The sequence below is a fragment of the Callorhinchus milii genome, unplaced genomic scaffold, assembly GCF_018977255.1.
Source record: "Callorhinchus milii isolate IMCB2004 unplaced genomic scaffold, IMCB_Cmil_1.0 Scaffold15, whole genome shotgun sequence".
NCBI lineage: Eukaryota > Metazoa > Chordata > Chondrichthyes > Chimaeriformes > Callorhinchidae > Callorhinchus > Callorhinchus milii.
Genome location: NW_024704756.1, coordinates 149,402 through 165,229, shown reverse-complemented (window position 1 = coordinate 165,229; position 15,828 = coordinate 149,402). Strand labels below are relative to the sequence as shown.

General features: G+C 46.7%; 1 protein-coding gene and 1 pseudogene across 4 annotated transcripts in view; one reads left to right on the top strand and one right to left on the bottom strand.

The window, feature by feature from the left end:
• LOC103190346 (complement C1s-B subcomponent) overlaps positions 1-15,828 on the top strand; it is a gene marked incomplete in the record, with an annotated part of 32,022 nt that overhangs the window by 1,278 nt on the left and 14,916 nt on the right.
• Positions 8,335-15,432, bottom strand: LOC103171910 (annotated as a pseudogene).

Sequence of the window (15,828 nt, the reverse complement as noted above, 5' to 3'; positions counted from 1 at the left end):
TCTCACTCTCTCTCTCTCACACACTCTCTCACTCTCTCTCTGACAGTCTCTCTCACACACTCTCTCTCTCACACACTCTCTCACTCTCTCACACACACTCTCTCTCTCTCACACTCTCTCTAACTCTCCCTCTCACACTCTCTCTCCCTCTCACACTCTCTCTCTCTCTCTCTCTCTCTCTCTCACTCTCTCTCACACACACTCTCTCACACTCTCTATCTTACACACTCTCCCACTCTCTCTCTCACACTCTCTCTCTCACACACTCTCTCTCACTATCTCTCTCACACACTCTCTCTCACTCTCTCTCTCACTCTCTCTCACCTCTCTCTCACACACTCTCTCAATCTCACTCTCACTCTCTCTCTCACACTCTCTCACACTCTCTCTGTGTCTCTAACACTCTCTTTCTCACACACTCTCTCTCTCACACACTCTCTCACTCCCTCTCACACACACTCTCTCATTATCTCTCGCACACTCTCTCTCTCACTCTCTCTCTCTCACTCTCAAACACTCTCTCTCTCACTCAGTCTCCCTCTCTCTCACTCACTCTCTCTCTCTCTCTCACACTCTCTCACTCTCCCTCTCTCACTCACTCTCTCTCACACACTCACACTGTCCCCTTAATACTGTGGGCCTCTAATTTTTGTATTAATCTCTTATGCGGTACTGTGTCAAAAGCCTTTTTGAAATCTATGTAAATAATGTCCACCGCATTTCCCTCATCAACCCTCACAGTCACCTCTTCAAGACATTCTATTAGATTTGTTCGGCAAGATTGGCCTTTAACAAATCCATGTTGGGGGTCTCTAATTACCTCGTGTTCTCTAAGTAGAGATTTATTCTGTCCCGGAGCTTTCCTATTACCGAGGTTAGGCTGACTGGCCTGTAATTTCCGGGGTTCTTTCTGCCCCTTTTTGTGGAGTGGGGTAACATTAGCCACTCTCCAGGCTCTTGGCACCACTCCTTTGTCCAATGACGATTGAAATATAATGGCCAAAGCTCCGCTATTTGAACCTGTATCTCCCACAGCAACTTTGGGTGAAACCCATCTGGTCCCGGTGATTTATCAATTTTCAGCCGAGTCAATCTTTTCAGAACTTCCTCTCTGTCTATAGTAATCTGATCTATGTCCTCTGCCCTCTCATCGAATACTGTGGCATTTGGGACATCCGTTTCCGTTGTGAAGACAGATGCAAAGTACTCGTTTAGTACATCAACCACGGCCTCTGCCTCCACAACAAGATGGCCGTCATTGCCTTTGATTGGCCCCACCCTACCTTTAACTAACCTTTTTTCCTTTATGTGCTTATAAAATATTTTAGGATTCCCCTTTGTTACCCGCTGACCTCTTCTCATGTGATCTTTTTGCCTGTCTTATCGCTCTTTTAAGATCACTCCTGCATTCTCTATAATGCGCTTTGCTATCCTCAGTGGAAGACACAGTGTGAGTGAGAGACCGAGTGTGAAAGAGAGACAGACTGATGTGAGAAAGAATAAGACTGTGAGAGAAACAGTGTGTGTAAGAGAGAGTTTGTGAGAGATAGAGAGTTAGAATGTGAGAGATACAGTGTGTGAGAGAAAGAGAGGATGAGAGACAGTCCTCCTGATGTGGAGGGACATGAGGGTCAATGTGTGACCCAGAAACAGGTCTTGTGTTAAGGTGTAGGAGAGGAAGTAAGTGACCGAGAGAAAAGTCTTGTGTGGAGGGTCAGTGTGTGAGCAGAAGATCAACTTGGAGCCAGTTCAACTCCCATAAGTCCCCTCTTACGCCCTCTCCAACCAGGAGGATAATAATCGTTGCATTTGGCAAAGAGCCTTTCATGTCAGGAGGGCATCACAAGCCATTTCACAGGATATACTGCAAAGTGTATATTTCTAAGTGCTCTGAGACGCTACCCTGTGTGGAGAGCGCTATATAAGTGCAAGTTGTTGTTGAAGGTGAAGTGACTGTGTATTTTGTGAGAGAAGGTGGCAGCATAGTTTGCCACAGTAACGGCCCACAAACAGTCATGAAGTGAATGACCAATGTCCCTCACCCTAACCCTAGTTGTTGGGATTGTTGGCTAGGATAAAACATAAGAAAGTCTTGTCTTGGAATTGAACCCGGGATCTCTCCTGTTTCATAGGAGCATAGGAGTTAGGAGCAGGAGTAGGCCATTTGGCCGCTTGAGCCTATCCCACCATTCAATAAGATCGTAGCTGATCTTCTAACCTACCTCCATCTGCCCACCTTATCCCCATATCCCTTAATCCCTCTATCCTTCAGCAATCTATCAATCTCAGTCATGAATATGTTCAAGGACTGAGCATCTACAGCCCTTTGGGGTAGAGAATTCCATAAATTCACTACCCTCTGAGTGAAGAAGTGTTTCCTCAAAAGTGTTCAAAAGGGCTGTCCCTTAATCTTAAGGCTGTGACCCCTGGTTTTAGATTCTCCAACCAGGGGAAACAGTCTCATGGTATCTACCCGGTCAAGCCCCTTAAGAATTGCATATGTTTCTATAAGACCACCTCTAATTCTTCTATATTCTAGAGAACATAGGCCTAGTTTACTCAACCTTGGAGTCATGTAGCTCAGTGGTTAGAGCACCCGCTTTGCAAGTGAGAGACCTGAGTTCAATTCCAGACAGAGGGCGAAAGTTTCCTTACTCCACACAGAGCCTAATAATAATCCCTCCAAAACCCAAAACAATAATAAATTGGTCATTTTCAATCTACGACTGTTTGTGGGACATTGCTGTGCGCCATTGGCTGCCGCGTTCGCCCACAAATATACAGTCAATTCACTTTACAGTGTGTTCTGTGAAGCGCTTTGGGACGTCCTCCCGACGTGAAAAGCGCTATATCAAATGCAAGGATTATTATTATTATTATAACCTATCCTCCATCGGTCAAACTTCTCATCGCAGGAACCAACCTAGTGAATCTACACTGCACCTCTAAGGCGAGTATGTCCTTTCTTAAATAAGGAGACCAAAACTGCACAAAATATTCTAGGAGCGTCTCACACAGGTCCTACAGTTGCAGCAAGACTTCCCTACTCTTGTACGCTAACCCTTTTGCATGACATTAGCTTCCTAGTCACTTGCTGACTGGTGTACAAGGACATCCAAATCCCTCTGAATACTAACACTATCGAGCCTCTCCCTCTCTAGAAAATAATCTGCTTTTCTGTTTTTAACATCCTATGTGAATAACTTCAAACTTCCCCACATTATATTCTATCTGCTACCTTCTTACCCACTCACCTATATCCCTTTGTAATCTTTTTGTGTCATCCTCAGAGCTTACTCTCCCACCTAGCTTATCATTTACATTTCCATCATGAGGGGTTCAAAAGGCACCAGCTCCAAGGCCTTGCGGAAATCAATGAACACATTGTAGGTAGTTTTCCTCTGAATCTTACAACTTTGTGTGATATTATACAGATCCACAACCTGTCCCACACGTTGCTCACAGAATAGAAGCCAGCCTGCTCCTTCCTGATCAAACTATGAGTCTCCAAACAAGGCAAACTATCTGCAGTGACTGCCCAAAGCACCACTTTAAGAGCCATTGAAATCAGTGAGATTCCTGGGTAGTTCTGGGTCTCACTTGTGGACAGACACCACAATTGCCCTCTGGACCCTGGCAGAGAGGAGGGAGAGCGAGGCTCGGACAGAGAACTGGTGAAGTTTAACATATTAATTCTCTTGGACTTAATGAGAATTATTTTACCATCAGTTTCCCATGAATGACATTAATGTGCAGGAATATCTGCCACCCGAGGTATTCAGGCTGGAGACTGGCTTCCTTATCTGATTGTGATGTTCTCACAAGCGACAAGACCTCAGGGCTGGGGATCTCTCAAGCTAACTCTTTATTACTCACAGCAACACAGAGGCCGGGACAGATACAGCACAATTATATGCTGGAAAGTGCAGATCTTTTTATTAATGACACGACCTTTGGATTCACAGCCTATTCACCTTATCAAATCATTTTCCACAATCTCACCCACCTCTACGAGGCCCCTTCTCAATCTATGGAGAAAAGGTCCAATCTTTCTCAATAACTGTATCCACTCAACCTGGTAACTTCCTTGTAAATCTACCCTGTCATCTCTGCAATGCAGTGGAACATCAACCTTTATTCCCAGTCTGTATTTCCTACTTTACAGCTTCCTACCAATCTGTTCTGCTGACTCTCATTTACTTTTTGCTGTACAATAAAAAATTACGTTTGAAAAGCACCTTGCATGCTAGGAGGACGTCTCAAGGAGCTGAACATTCAGGGATTAGGACGCTTGCAGGGTGGGGGAGGTGGGGGGGAAATTGGGGGTGGGGTGTTGGGTGGGGGGGGTTAGGATTAGGGAGGCTGGTGCTCAGAGAGGGTAGGAGGATGGCTGAAGGCACGGTTCAAGAGGAGGGCCTTAAGGCGTGCCTTGAAGGAGGCAAGGGAGGGAACGAGTTGAAAAGAATTTGAGATGCAGTTCCAGAGGGTGAGGGCAGAGAGGGTGCAAGACCAGCCCACAATATTGGGCAATGGGGAGACAGGGGGGGGGTTGGATTAATTTGGACAACTCTTTCAAATAATTGGCACAGACACAATGTGTGGCCTCCTTCTGTTCTGTATAATTCTATGATTTCCCCCGATATCGTGGGCCTGAGTTTCTTCACCGCCTTCTGTGCAGGATTTTATCAAATACTTCCTGGAAATCCAAACACACAATGTCAACTTCAGAGCCAAGTTTTTGCGCTGACATCAGAGTGTGTGTTGAGGTAACTGTCACTGAGAGCTCTGTCTGGTAACCTTTCCTTTGAATCGGGAGCGGAGGTAGGACAGCGCGGGGCAGAGCTGAGGCCGAGCTGCATCTATAAAGCACAGCCAGGTGAGGACCCACTCAATCGGGAGTGGAGGTAGGAGAGCACGGGGTGGAGAAGTGACGGGGGGGGGGGAGTGATGCGGGGGGTGGGGGAGTGTCGGGGGTGGGAGTGACGGGGTGGGAGTGACAGGGGTGGAGCGATGGGGGTGTGTGACGGGGGGAGTGACGGGGGGAGTGATGGGGGGGGAGTGACGGGGGGGGAGTGACGGGGGGGGAGTGACGGGGTGGCGCGATTCACAAAGTGACGTCACAGTTGACAAATTTTAAAAATTATTTTTTTATAAACCCGGCAACAACAGCAGCAAAGTCCTGTCCCGGCACTGCCATCCCGGCCATGACCTGGGAGGCTGAGCCTGAGGGCTGATACCGTTCCACTGATCGCTCATTCTCGGTCTCTGTGTGCGCGTTTTGGCTGCTGCTCCGACCCGAGCCTCCCCATCCACTCTAAATGTCTCTCCTCCCACCCCCTCTATCCGCTACTCCCCCTCTGTGTCCTTCTCTCCCACTGCCCTCCCCGCCTTCTCTCTCTCCTGGATCCCGTCACCACGTCCTCCGCCCGGCCCATCGTGGCTCCCGGCACTGGCTGTCCCAGAGCAGCAACCCCACGTGTCCCATCACTCACTCCCTCCCCTCAAACCGCCTCCTTAAGGCAAACCCAACTTCCCCGTCCCTCATACGTACCCTCCCCAACTCTCCACTCACATCACCCTCAACAACCATCTCTCCTGTACACCCCAATAATCCTCTCCGCAGCACTCTCTCCTCCCTCCCCTGGATGGGAGACCGGCGAGGAGGGCGTTAAGAGTAGTCCAGCCGAGAGGTGACTGACAAAGACCTGAACCAGGGCTTCAGTGGCTTTTGGGGAGACATATTGGCGGAGACGGGCGATGCGTCGGAGGTGGAAAAAAGCGGTGCTGGTGAGTGACTGGATGTGGGGGAGGAAGGATAATTGGGGGTCGAACCTAACGCCTGGGTTGCGTACGGGTTCGGAGAGTTTTAGGGAGAGGTTGGGTAGGTGGAGGAGGTGAGAGCCGTGAGATTTTAGACATTGACGACGAGAGCCAAAGAGTATGGATTCCGTCTTGTCAGCGTTCAGCTGAAGGAAGTTTGCGCTCATCCAACCCCTGAGATCTGACAGGCAAAACATCAGGGAACTGGGGGTTGCAAAGAGAGGTGGAAAAGTCGAGTTGGGAGTCATCTGCATTCATGTGGAAATGTACCCCATGTCTGCGGATGACATCCCCAAGAGGAGCATGGTTTCTGCTTTCACTCATTGGCGAGACAAGCCTTACCGGCAGATCTCCATAATGTGCGCCACCAACTACAGGGGAACAGTGGCAGAGGCTATTCATCAGGTCCCGGGGATGGATCACCAAACCCTTTTAAATTATACAGGACGAATGATATAGGATCCCCACTTACTCGTTTCAGATGCTTTATTTTTTTTAGTGCTTGTATAGATTATACTAATGGTTTAATTCACTCGGGTACTCCTGCTGTCCATTGTGTAGTTACATAATGTGGAGTGCTGTAGATCAGTGGTTAGAGCACTCACCGCAAGCGAGAGACCTGGGTTCGATTCTCAGCAGGGCGAAACCTTGAGCAAGCTTCCTTACTCCACACTTCTGATAATAATCTCTCAAAAAACTATATTAAAAATTTTTTCACTTGAAACCACGACTGTTTGTGGAACACTACTGTGCACAATTGGCTGCCGCATTTCGCTCACAAAAATACAGTCAATTCACTTTAAGGTATATTCTGTGAAGCGCATTGAGACGTCTAGAAGACGTGAAAAGCAAGGATAATTATTTATTATATATCTGATGCACATTTGGTTTATGCAGTAAAATGACCTGAGACATACTTTATGCATTGAGCCTAATATCCAAATAACTATAACTGAAAATTTCAGTACTTTTGCCACTCATAAATATGATTGTGTGGGATATGCAGAACCGAACAAATTAATGGTCCCAATCATGCCCCTCAAAAACAGTACCCAATTCCTGCCGAAAGTAAACTCTTTGTTAAAGATTCTATTACAACTCTTTTAAAAAAAGGTGTTCTACAACCTGGTATATTTATCACAAATATTCCAATATGGCCAGTTCGCAAACCCGATGTGTCCTGGTGACTCACTGTTCTCCACAGAAAATTAAATTCTGTTACTCCTGTTTGTTCTCCGATTGTACATGCAACCAACTTTACTGTCGCAACTCCCAGACAAAGCTAAATGCCTTCTAGGCTTTTGGAACAGATTCTGGAGGATCCCTGTTCCTCGGAAAGATCAATATAAATCGATTTTGCTTTCAACGATCAAAAATAGACTTGGATATGTCTCCCCCAAGGTTTTTGTAATTCATCTCCAATTTTTCATTAAGGAATGTTTAAGGCTATTAAATCTTTATTCTCAATCATCATGTTAGTTACAATATGTCCATGACTTACTTTTGGCTACAGAAACTCGTGAACAACATCTTGTAGTTTTGTAATTACTCAATGTTGCGGGTTTTAAGGTGAATTCTAAGAAGGCACAATAACAACTTGCACTTATATAGCGGCATCCACACAGGGTAACGTCTCTGAGCGCTTATCAGTGGCAGAGCCTTGCTCCGAATGGGGAGTGGGAGGTGGGGGGTGCGGGGGTGTCTGGAGGCAATGTGGCCATAAGCATGACAAATGAGGAAGGTTTCCAGGCGGGACTTGGTAAAAGGGAGGAGGGTGTGGGCAAGGCGGAGGGACTGAGGGATAGTGTTCCAGAGTTTTGGGGCGTAGTGGCTGAAAGAGCAACCTCTGATGTGTGGCGGAGGGTACGAGTAGCGTGCAGAAGGCCGGTGTCAGTCGAGTGGAGGCGCCGCATGGTGGATTGGAGAGTGAAGTGGTCAGAGAGTTAGGGAGTTGCCATAGAGTGAAGGGATGTGAACACTAGTGGGCAAAGCTAGTGCTGCGGTGCACTTGATTCAATACCAAGGAAAAAAAGGAGAAAGATTACAAGGTAGCATCACATAAACCAGCTCAAAACTGTGTCTAATGTTGGAAACATGACTGCTATGTAACCAGATGTTATGCTTGATATTACAGGGCAACAAGATAGGATTCATGGAGTTGCTAATAATCTTAGTATATGTGCTGCCGAATCTTCCTGCTGGGTCTTTCAATGATGTCTGGAGAAGAAACTGATTTTTCTATCAAATGGACTATCATGGGACAACATAGAGGAAGATTAGCTGCCAACAATGATCAAGTGCTTGAAGTACAGGATGGGAATCCTTTTGAGATGTCAATGTACCACAGAAACTAAATCAACTAACTATACCACTGCACAGCTCTCTGGATTTGGAATGTGGACAGCTACTAACTGCCAACCTGCCTCTACAGGAATAAAACATGGCACTGCTCTTGAAGTGTACGTTCCTCACATGAGAAAATGAGAGAACAGGAAAATAATGAAAAAGGCAAAGTTAATGGATGTAAATATGAATTATAGTTTATTCTAACAGTACAGTGAACTTGTACTTGGACAGATCCTTATCCTTTGATAACACTATGACAAACACACAGATTAATATCCCTCTCCCACACAACTCACAACTCACACCTCCCCTCTCCCCACACAGACAGACCAACTCAGCAGCTGCAGTCCCAATTCTCACCAGTGATAGTGACATCTTGTGCACACAACACGTCTCTGGTTATTCCAGCAATCAGTGACCCTCTGCCTGGAGCATCATTAAACTGTCTGAGTGAAGACCTTCAGCCCAGCCAGTCTGAGTAAGTTCCTCAACCCAATCCTCAATAGCATGATTTAAAAATCAGACCAAACCAGAACTATGTGGAATGTAAAATTCATAGACACTTTCTATTATTTTCCCCTCCTCTCCCCAGGCCTTCCCCACTGCCCCTCCTTCCCTTGCAACTTGCTGTCTTCTTCCTCTTTCCTCACACTACAGCCATTCCCAACTGTAGGATTCTTTGCGAGACAATAACGATGCAAGTAATGCTTTCTATCAATTTGCTTTCTTTGTTAATTCACAATAATGGTGAAATCTTAATCAGAGTACATTCTGCTAGTATTGACCAGTAAACACGCAACAATCTGCTGACAATAAAATAATAAACTGGTAATAAACTGCTAAATACCCGCATAAACCAGTAAATACACCCCAAATCAATACACACCCCATTCTGCTGGTAATGAACCATGACTGAAGGTGCCTTTTGACCTAAAACCAATGATGTGAGCTGTAACAACTCATGTCAGTGGAGACACACTGGCTCTCATTTCTCACCATGCAATTCTGTTATACTCTCCAACTGGTGATAGTTTCATATGTGCACAACTGCCATGCGTGTGTGAGGTCCTGCATGGAGGTCAGGAGAGAAAGGGAAAAACTGTTGTATTGGTGCCTATACTGTGAGTCACTGGTGTTCGATCAAATACCCCCTTTACATCTGCGCTCTACATCAAAATATTACCATTATTTGTTTAATCTCAAAGCAGCTTCTCATATGGGCTGTGAAGAGTACCAGCTCCAGGAATGCTTTCCCACTGTAACGGCACCTTTCAGAGCATTTGTGATGTTTCTTCTGCTGCGATCCAGCAAATCTCTTCCCACATTCAAGACATTTATACAGTCTCTCTTGTGTGCGGTCGCTGGCGTGTTTGGAGGTACTGCTTCCTAGTGAAACTTCCACATTTGGCACATTTACACTGTCTCTCTTGTGTGTGATTGATGGTGTCTCTGGAGATGCCCTGACTGTGCAAAACTCTTTCCACATTCAGCACACGTATATGGTTTCTCTCCTGTGTGTGATCGATGGTGTCGCCCAAGGCCCCCTTTACATTTGAAACTCTTTCCACATTCAGCACATATATATGGTTTCTCTCCTGTGTGTGATCGACGATGTATCTGGAGGTTACTTGAACGTGTGAAACGCTTTCCACATTCAGCACATTTATACGGTTTCTCTCCTGTGTGTGATTGCTGGTGTGTCTGGAGGATCCATGAACGTGTGAAACTCATTCCACATTCAGTGCATTTATACGGTTTCTCTCCTGTGTGTAATCGATGGTGTATCTTGAGGTCCCCTGACTGTATGAAACTCATTCCACATTCAGCACATTTATATGGTCTCTCTCCTGTGTGTATTCGCTGGTGTCTCAGAAGGTCCCTTGATGTTGTAAAACTCTTTCCACATTCAGAACATGTATACAATTTCTCCCCTGTGTGTGATCGATGGTGTCTCTGGAGATGCCCTGAATGTGTGAAACACTTTCCACATTCAATACACGTATATGGTTTCTCTCCTGTGTGCGACTGATGATGTCTCTCAAGGCCCCCTTTACATGTGAAATGCTTTCCACATTCGGCACATTTATACGGTTTCTCTCCTGTGTGTGATCGATGATGTATCTGGAGGTTACTTGAACGTGTGAAACTCATTCCACATTTAGTACATTTATACGGTTTCTCTCCTGTGTGTAATCGATGGTGTATCTTGAGGTCCCCTGACTGTACGAAACTGATTCCACATTCAGCACATTTATACGGTCTCTCTCCTGTGTGTATTCGCTGGTGTCTCAGAAGGTCCCTTGATGTTGTGAAACTCTTTCCACATTCAGCACATGCATACAATTTCTCTCCTCTGTGTGATCGATGGTGCAATTGGAGGTCCCTTGATGTTGTGAAACTCTTTCCACATTTGGCACATGTATACAGTCTCTCTCTTGTGTGTGTTCGATGGTGTCTTTGGAGATACCCTGAACGTTTGAATCTCCTCCCACATTGGGAACACTTATACGGTCTTTCTCCTGAGATCGATCGCTGGTGATTCTGTACAGATCTCGTTTGTGTAACCCCCTTTTCTGCAGCAGTATATATGATAGATCCCCGACACACTCTCTGCTGAGAAGAAACATTTCCGTGACAAGCAGATTGCGTTACCGATGTGTGTCGACGGAGCTCGGGATGTCTTTTGCTGTGTTTCTGATGGAACTCGGCACGAGTAAACACAACATGAGGGTATGGGTGAGCCTCAGAATCATCCACTTTGTGAGTTGAAGGGAGAAAAGAAAAATCTGTGTCAATAACATGAGTTTTCTTTCGGAATTGCTTTTGAATTAATCCTTGCATTTGTACAGCACCTGATGAAGTCAAAAGACTTCAAATGCTTTATAGTAATGACCATCAAGTGTTGTGTCAACAACAACTTGCATTTATACAACAACAACAAGATTCCATTTATAGAGCGCCTTTCACGTCGGGAGGACGTCCCAAGGCGCTGTACAGTAGGGTCAGGACCCGAGCATTGGGGAAATGGTCAGGGTGAGGGGAAGGAAGAGAGGGAGCGAGGAGGGGGGGAAATGGTCAGGGTGGGGAGGGAAGGGAGGGAGCGAGGAGGGGGTAGAGTCGAGAGGGGAGCTGAAGGCACGGTTATAGAGCGCCCCACATGCAGGGTAGCTTGCCAGAGAGCTTGACAGTGGCTGAGGGGAGGTTACTATAGGCTCGGTCTAAGAGGGAAGTTTTCAGATGTGATCTGAAGATGGGGAAGAAGGGGGCAAAGCAGAGGGATCAGGGGAGAGAGTGATAGAGTTTGGGGGCGTACTGGCTGAAAGAACGGCCACCGATGGTAGAACAGAGGGGATAAGGGACAAGCAGGCGCCGGAGTGTAGTGGACGACTGGCCAGGAAACTGGGAGAAACTCTTATTTTAAAGCTGGGAATGTGCTTCATTGTCAGAGGTGCCGTCCTTCAGATGAAATGTTAAGACCGAGATCCCCGGCCAGGCCTGTTCAGATGAACATTAAAGATCTCACGACACCATCCCAAAAGAGAAGTTTTTCTCTGTTACTCAGTGTCCTGGCTGACAATACAGAATCATAGAATTATAAAGCACAGAAGGAGGCTATTCAGCTCATCGGGCCCATGCCAGCTCTTGAAAGAGCTGTCTAAAATAATTGGCACTCCCTGTTCTCTCACCATAGCCTTGCAAATTTGTCCTCTTCAAATATCTATCCAATTCTCTCTTGAAAGTTGTTATTGACTCTGCTTCCTCCACCCTTTCGGGCACTGAATTCCAGATCTAAAAACTTGAATATCCCAAATAAAATTGGTCAATTGCATCATGGCTGTGTGGGTGGCATTGCTATGTGCAAATTGACAGTAAAATCCTGTCGCTTTAGGACGTCTTGATAACGTGATCAGGTGCTAAAAAAATTTGCATAGGATCTTTCACATTGTCTGAAGAGGCACAGAGGGACTTGAGCTAAAGAGCTTGGTGTATATGACAATACAACACTCTTCCCCCCAGTAACTGGCTGTGAGTAACCTGGATTGTGAGCTCAAAATCCTGAAGTATGTCTTGAACCACATCCCAGAGGTGAAGACATAGCTGACCTGAGCCAGACTAATACCTGGAACTCTGAAAATGTCCATTATGAGCATTCACAGTCACTTCTCATGAAAGAAACAAACGTTTAATTACAACATAACCTCTCACAACAGGGAGAAACAATGTGTGATCGCAACCTTACGATAATAACAATAATATATCCTTGTGTTGAATATAACGCTAATAATGTCAAAGTTCTCAACAACAATAAAATTACATTTGTATAGCACCTTTCATGTTGGGAGGACCAAGGCTCTGGACAGACAGAGTTACGGACCCGAGCTGGGGGTTGAGGTGGGGAGTGGGGAGGGCAGGGGAGGAAGCAGGGAGATCGAAAGTAAGGTCGAAGAGGAGGGTCTTGAGGTGAGTTTTGAAGCTGGCGAGGGAGGGGGCAAGTCGGAGGGACTGCGGAATGTAGTTCCAAAGGATGGGTGCAGAGTGACGGAAGGCCTGCCCGCCGATAGTGGGGCGAACGAGGCGGGGTCACGAAGCAGGCCGGAGCCCGCTGAGCGGAGGGAGAGAGCAGGATGGTAGAGGGTTAGAAAATCGGAGAGGTTGGGGGGAGCAAGACTGTGGATGGGTTTGAAGGTGAGAACCAGGATCTTAAACTATCCTCTGTGTGATGGGAAGCCAGTGGAGTCGGGCGAGGATGGGGGTGAGAAGGTCGCGGAGCTTAGTGTGTGAGAGGACACGGGCTGCAGAGTTCTGGATGATCTGTAGCCTGTGGGAGGAGGAGTTGGGGGCCGACAAGCAGGAAGTTTGCACAGTTAAGCCTCGATGTAATGAAGGCGTGTGTGAGGGTCTTCGGGGCCTGCAGTGTGAGACAGTGGGGGAGCTGGGAGATGTTGTGGAGGTGGGGAAGGCAGAGCGAGTCATGGCGCTGATGTGGGGTAGAAAGGATAGTTGAGTGTCAAACAAGACCGCAAGGATCCGGACTGGCTTAGCAAGGTGGAGTATGCAACCATGATGCTGTCAGCGCCTGAGGTGAGGAGGTGAAGAGGCAAAGATCCTTACAGGTACTGGAGGGATGTATCCTGCTTACGTAATTCCTAAGAGTATGAATTACTCAGGTGTAGGTCGGCAAGAGCTTGGGTGTGGGGGGTAATTGCCAGAATTAACAAGCTAATACCACAGTTTGCCATTGATAGCAGTGTCTAGCAAGCTCTCCCACTGCTTGTACAACAACAACAGAATTACATTTGTATAATGTGTTTCACATCGGGAGGATGTCCCAAGGTACTGGACAATCAGTGTTTTGGACCCAGGCTGGCGGTCGGGATTGGGGAGGGTGGAGAGCAGGGGGCCTCAGTTACCCTCCTTGAAGGGGAGGGTCTTGAGACGGGTCTTGAAGAAGGCAAGGAAAGGGGCGAGGCAGAGGGACTGCGGGATGGAGTTCCAGAGAGTGGGGGCAGAGTGCAGAAGGCCCGCCCACCAATGGTGGTGGGAGGGGGGAAAGGCCACGTAGGGATTTGAAGTTGAGGACCAGGATCTTGAACTGTATCTTCTGTGTGATGGGAAGCCAGTGGATTCGGACGAGGATGTGTTCATGGATTGCCTGGTGTGGGAGAGGATACGGGCTGCAGTGTTCTGGATGACCTGCAGCCTATGGGGGAGGAGTTGGGGAAACCGTCAAGAAGGGAGTTGCGAGACAAGCCTGGATAAGATGGATGTTATGTCCAGCTAGGACCACCATCTCCATTAGGGCTTTGGCTTTCCGGGTTAACAGGAGCTGAGTGGGAAGAGTTCAATTCACTTTCTCCCTCTGGAGTTTCTGCGATTCACTCTTTCCTCTTTGACCGTGTTTCCAGTCACATTCCCCCCACCCCACCCCTCTCAGCTCCTACCCCCAGCTCAGGTGCCAAGCCACGACAGTCAAGCACCTTGGCATATCCTCCTAACGAAAGGAGCTGTATGTATCAACGTACATCTGTATTGCGAATGCTGTGAAGCACTTTCAGACGTTTCAACATCGTGATAATGCAGGAATTATTGCCAAACTCACTTTTTGAATAAAACATATATGAAGACCTCCCTTCACGCTCTTGGGATGTGTCATGGACATGAAGGCAAGTAACGTTCACCTGAACGCGCACAGACAATACAGCGCTCCCTCCCCCCAGTACTGTGCTGCAGTGTCACCCTCGACTGTGAGCTCATTGTCCACTATGTTGGGGCTCGAACCCAAAACCTTCTGACCTGGAGGCCAGAGGGCCACCAACTGAGCCAGGCTGACACCTGCCCGATTATGCTGAGAAACTCGGATTGGTTTTTGACTTACACAGGTAATCATCGTCAGGAAGATCCATTTCCTCAGTGTAACTGCTTCTCTCCCTATTTCTCAAACCGTATCTGTTGCTCCCGGTCTCTACTCCACTCGCTTGGCTGTGTTTGGAGCTCAAACCCTTTCCGGTTCGGCCCCCTTTGGAGTAAATAAAAAAAGAACAGGATTGAGAATCACAATGTACACAGAGTCCTGAAAGCTCTTACAAACTCGGCCCTTAGTGTACAATTTAAAATTTGTGGGCAATTGTTAACTGAACTCCAGTGCCATAGTCATACCAGTTTACAGTATATGCTGTGAAGCACTTTGCTATGTTTTAACCAAGTGATAAGGTGCTATATCAACTGGAACAATTATTATCATTATTAACTGTAGGAAAATCAATTTCACATCGTTCAGAATGATTGATGGTAAGGGGGAAGAGAGGGCAAAATGTCTCATGAGGGTTACCAGACACAAAGGGATTCCTTCAATCAGAGCATCAATAACAGCAACTTTGAGGGATGGAATTGGAAAGTGGGAATAATGATAAACAAGGAAAACAGAGTCAACGAGTGACAAAGACACAATGGGACAAACTGCCTCCTGCGCTCAATCTTTCGGTGGAGCTTTTTGCAGAAAGAATACCTTGTTTAGATGTTTTGAGATCTTCATTTTCACCTCTTTTGACCAGGCTGCTCTCTTCATTTGCTGAACACGTGGGTTCAGTCACGTCTCTTGTGTGGTCACCTCTAGCCTCAGCTGATCCTGACGGAGTGTGTGAGCTCTCCTTTTTGCTCTGAAATGCAGAACGTAAGAACATTATCAGTGTGTGTCAGTTTGGCTCAGTCTGTCTCACTCTGGCCTCTGTATTAGAGGTTGAGGGATCAAGCTCCATGTTGGGACTTGGAACCGATATGCAATGCAGTGCTGGGGTTGAGCTGCATTGTTGGAGGTGCCACCCTTCGGGGGATGAGGTCCCGTTTACTGTTCAGATGGAGCTCTCCTCCGGATGTGAAAGGCAAATCTACAAGGATGATCCTAGGATGACAGATTACCGCTATCAGGATAGAATGGATACATTAGGCCTTTCTTCACTGGAGAAGAGACGGTCAAGAGGGGATTTAATAGAGGGTATTTAACATTATAAAATGGTTTGATAAGGTTAGCAGATATGGGCTGGTCCATCGTCAGAGAACACAAGTATATGACAAAGAAACTAAACAAATGTAATTTGTTGTTGTAGTTACTATGGGATCTGAATGAGATGCATTTTAGAGGAAGTGAGGATCCTGGATTACAGC